We start from the raw sequence: 5365 nt of genomic DNA, 5'->3' as shown, positions 1-5365 counted from the left end.
GAAGGCGACATCTACAGGTGGCAGGAAGCCACGCACGTCGAGACGCACGTCCGAAGGGGACGGCGGGGGGAATCAAGTGCGCACTTCCAGGTTTTATTCAAAAGTAAAAAAAAAAACGACAAGGAAAGTTTAATGAAGTGTACTGGAAACATTTCAGCGTTTATGCTGCCCCTTTTCATGGGTTAGAGTGCGATTACTTTTAGAATCAGAATTTTCAGGAAACCCCAACGTTGTTGGTACATATAGCTGATTTCAGCTCTTTTTCTGCACGAATATCCGTGTACGTCACCTCGCAGCACAGCGAACCGGGCGCAAAACTTCCACGGAAGCACACTCACCTGAAACATAGAAAACGACATGGTCAGGACTACGGCCTCTGCATAAACAAAGCGCGGATCTTGATAGGGGTAATTGCCTGAGTGACTCGAACCGAACGTGTGACCCCAGCAATGGATTCCTCGTTCGGAGAGCAATCCATTGGTGGGGTCACACGTTCGGTTCGAGTCCCGTTTAGCGACTCTGGAGCTCTAAACGCGTCCGGGGTTTTGACCGCATCACCGGTCTTCTGGCCCACTGTGCTCCGGATCCGCCATGGCGGTGCACTGGCAATAACGGCGCCAGGCCTTCAAGTGGCCTGTGCTCGATCACACCTGCGCGCAGAGCGTGTCACCTTATCAGCCGCCTTATCACGGCGGGCAAACGCAGCGGCATTCCAGGCACTCGCTGGAAAAGTGTGACCATTTCACTGTAAAAAATTCCGTACTTTTGTACGGAAATGGTACAGAAAAATATAGGACGGAGGTACGGAGAAGAGTACGGAACGTTATTCCGTACTTGCTCCATAAGAACCCATGTAAATGGATACGGAAAAAAAGTACGGAACGCGCGGGAAAAGCGCGACAGGTTGTTCGAAGAGCCGGAAAAGTGTGACAAACTCTGACACGTGTACACCCCGGAAAAGCATAAAACGTCTAGCAGACCACCAAAAAAATTGACCGGAAAAGGGTTCCAAGTCTGGAAAACCCCAGAAAACTGTCCGGAAAAGGGTGAGCGACGTCTGGCAGACCACCGGAAACTCGGTCGGGAAAGTGTGACAAGTCCGGCACACTCCCCGGAAAAAGTCCGGAAAAGTGTATCAGGGACGACCGCGAGAACTCAACACCACCAGACCTCCTGTCTGGACGCGTCGCAGCGGAGCCACAGCCATAGCGTCGCGCAGCGGAGGTCAACGAAAAGCACGTCCAGTGCACGCCACTGCATTCGGGGAGGAGAATTTCATTAGCCGGAAGAGAAGGAGGAGGGGGTGGAGAGGAAAAGGCGGAAAAGGGCGAAAGGGATGGGAGAGGGTGAAACGAGAGAGAGAGAGAGAGAGAGAGAGAGAGAGAGAGAGAGAGAGAGAGAGAGAGAGAGAGAGAGAGAGAGAGAGAGAGAGAGAGGAGGGGCGTGTTGGTCGCGGTGTTTACACGCGTGTGCCGTTCGCGCACGCCCTTTCGTTATACGTTTCCGGCGTTTCCGTTAATGAGTTGACACAAGGCGATTCGACAGTTTCTCGCACGCAACTGCCCCGGCCTGCCCCGCCCCGGGCCCGGCCGCCGCGACCCCCAGCGGTGAAGGGGCAGGGCCGCACAGTGGGCCAGAAGACCGGTGGAGGCGGCCAAAATCCCGGACGCGTTTTGAGCTGCTGAGTCGCTAAGTGGGACTCGAACCGAACGTGTGACCCCACCAATGGATTGGTCTCCAAACGAGGAATCCATTGGTGGGGTCACACGTTCGGTTCGAGTCCTGTTTAGCGACTCTGGAGCTCAAAACGCGTCTAGTGCTTTGGCCGCCTCCGGGCACACTGTGGGGCGGGGGTGAGTGAGTTTGACTTCGTCACTTGACGGCGTGGCTTTTGGCGTTTTGATGGGGACGACTCCTGTACACTGTACACACAGCCGGATAACAATCTCAGGGAATTGAAGGCCGAGGGGAGCGAATCGGGGAAAGCGTGACTACACTGTGAGGGCTGTCGCCTCGCCAGGGGCGGATCGGACGGGTTCAGAAGGGAAGAGGGGGGGGGGATGTCGCAAACGTTGCCTTCCTACACGGGTAAAGTGTGAACTTGTTGTCCTCCTTCCAGGTGCAGGGATTAATGACCCCCTCTGTCAGTCTTTCTGTCGGTCTTCCTGTCTGTCGTTCTCTCTCCTCTCTCTCTCTCTCTCTCTCTCTCTCTCTCTCTCTCTCTCCTGCGCCTGCTGTCGCCTCGTCACTTCCAGTGCGTCGACGCCTCTTGCTCGGGATGAGCAAATTACTCGGGATTGGATTTGCAAGTCAATCACGGTCTCATCGCGCTAATGAGTCATCCTCGCCGGGCCGCCGTGAGGTAAGGAGGGGGGGGGGGGAAGAGTTCGACAGGTCAGACGCTCAATAGGAATGAACGCACAGTGGGCCAGAAGACCGGTGGAGGCGGACAAAACTCGAGACGCGTTCTGAGCCCCAAGAGTCGCTAAATGGGACTCGAACCGAACGTGTGACCCCACCAACGGGTTCCTCGTTCAGAGAGCAATCCATTGGTGGGGTCACTCGTTCGGTCCGAGTCCCATTTGGCGACTCGAGCTCAAAACGCGTCTAGAGTTTCGGCAGCGTGCGCCGGCCTTCTGGCCCACTGTGGAACGCCGGAACGGTGAGGAAGGAAACACTTTCCGAACGCACCCTGCCCGCCTGGCCCCAGCCAGCCCCATGGCTGGCCCCGCTTCCGGAAGGTCCCCGGCCATCCTCCCTCATCTCTCTCTCTCTCTCTCTCTCTCTCTCTCTTTCTCTCTCGCACCTGTGGGATGTCCCTTGAAGGTGTGAGGGAGATAGAGCGACGTGACGCCCCGTTCGGAATCGGCCGCCAGGCCACCCCGGCAAACACAGGCAGGGCCGTATCGGCGGGACGCTTTGATAGAGTGACGAGGCAAGTCACACACACACACACACACACACACACACACACACACACACCACACACAGTCACCCTCGCACGCACCACCCGCGTCACCTACCCAGCCAGTCAAACACTCACTCACACAGTCACCCACGACTAGCCTACCTAACAGTCTCCCTCTCTCTCTCTCTCTCTCTCTCTCTCTCTCTCTCTCTCTCTCTCTCTCTCTCTCTCTCTCTCTCTCTCTCTTACCCTCTCTTACCCTCTCTCTCCCACCCACGCAAAATGCAAAGCAGTCGTCACATCGAGCGACACATAGCACTCGCACTGAACAACGTGAACGGGCACGTCACACAAAAACAACAACTGCCTTTCCCACGGTCTGGACCAAACGTTGCAACCCCGCCGCAGTGGCGCGAGACACGCGCCGCTCCCCTCCGGCGACCACACCCACGACCTCCCCGCCCGCGACGCCCGTCTGCTACGCGTCTGTGCGGACCGACTGATCCCGAGAGTCGTTTTCGTCGCTCTGTCTCTCTCGCACCCGTACGGGAGGCCTCGCGAGTGCGAGAGAGACAGAGCGACGACTACGACTCTCGGAATCGGTCGGCGGCGCCGCCGCCCAGGACGGCGTCGCCGTCACGTCGCCGGACTCGCGGAAAGCCTTTATTTAGCGAGTGGCCACGCACAGTGGGCCAGACGAACGGTGGAGGCGGCCAAAACTCTAGACGCGTTTTGAGCTCCGGAGTCGCTAAGCAGGACTCGAACCGAACGTGTGACCCCACCAATGGACTCCTCGTTCGGAGAGCAATCCATTGGTGGGGTCACACGTTGGGTTCGAGGCCTGTTTAGCTACGCTGGAGCTCAAAACGCGTCTAGAGTTTTGGCCGCCTCCACCGGTCTTCTGGCCCACTGTGCTACGCGGAGCACGCGGTCGGAGGGAGAGCACTACCGTAGCTGCGTGAAAGAAAGGGGGTAACGTGACTACCTCACGCGTCGACGATCATGGAGGAGAGGAGACGGGGAGGCCGGGGGTATCGACAAAATATCTTTTAAGTTCAATCAGCATTCCAAATCATGTTAGATCGAATTTTTAACAGAAGAAAGAGAATCTTCACTGAGACTTGTACAGTCTGAGTACGGAGAGGAAAGAGTGGGAGGGTGGGGAAAGTGGGGAGAAAAGGAGGAAAACTTCTCACACGACGAAAAACTCCCCGAAAGCATGCTTTCTGCAAAAGCGGTGCTTTCAGCAGCCCCTGGCAACTCCCATGCCCGGGCTGTCCACACGCTCGCCGCGCTTTTCCGAGCGCCGGAGCGCTGGCGACGCCGTTCCGCGACATTTTAAATTGCAGAAAATATTGAATATCAACTATTAGAAACATATGATGACCTCTAGGCGATGTAAAATTTCACGCAGAATCGTTTTCTGTACTCAGTTTGCCGATATAATGAACGGATGTGGAAATAAATGCGAAATAAGATAACGCTACGACGCCCGTTTGCCCGCCGCATATTTTCCCCTTTTTTTAATGCAAAGAAACTATACATTTAGAGACAAACGGGCACTTGCAATCGAAAGATCACACTTTTTTCCTTGGATTTTTCACTATGGAATGAATGCGAGTCCGCTGAAACACTTACGGTAACTCAAAGAACGTGATTGATGAATTAGGGCAACATAACCTCTTCATCCCAACGCGTCTTTCTTTCTCGAAACCCTTTTTTATCGTTCCGCTGGACTCGCATTCATTCCATAGTGAAAAAACCAAGGGAAAAAAATGTGACCTTTCGATTGCAAGTGCCCGTTTGTCTCTAAATGTTATAGTTTCTTTGCATTAACAAAAGGGAAATATGCGGCGGGCAAAACGGGCGTCGTGGCGTTATCTTATTTCGCATTTATTTCCACATCCGTTCATTATATTGGCAAACTGAGTACAGAAAACGATTCTGCGTGAAATTTTACATCGCCTAGAGGTCATCATATGTTTCTAATAGTTGATATTCAATATTTTCTGCAATTTAAAATGTCGCGGAACGGCGTCGCCAGCGCCCCGGCGCTCGGAAAAGCGCGGCGAGCGTGTGGACAGCCCGGGCATGGGAGTTGCCAGGGGCTGCTTTCAGACTCCACCCTCGGCCTCACGTGCCAAATCCGGGCAGCGCCCGGAAGCATTCGGAGGTGCAGGAAAAGCGCAACCCCCCCCCCCCCTCCCCTTTGCCTGCTCCCTCCGCGGAGGAGCACACGTCGGTGCGGTTTGAACCCATCCTGAAAATAAAAGCTCTGAGCCACCCCGCACAGTGGGCCAAAAGACCGGCGCCGGCGGCCAAAACTCAAGACGTGTTTTGAGCCCCAGAGTCGCTACACATGACTCGAACCGAACGTGTGACCCCACCAATGGATTGCTCTCCGAACGAGGAATCCATTGGTGGGGTCACACGTTCGGTTCGAGTCCCGTTTAGCGA

Source organism: Thrips palmi, unplaced genomic scaffold, assembly GCF_012932325.1.
Source record: "Thrips palmi isolate BJ-2018 unplaced genomic scaffold, TpBJ-2018v1 HiC_scaffold_3, whole genome shotgun sequence".
NCBI lineage: Eukaryota > Metazoa > Arthropoda > Insecta > Thysanoptera > Thripidae > Thrips > Thrips palmi.
This window is presented reverse-complemented; position numbering follows the sequence as displayed.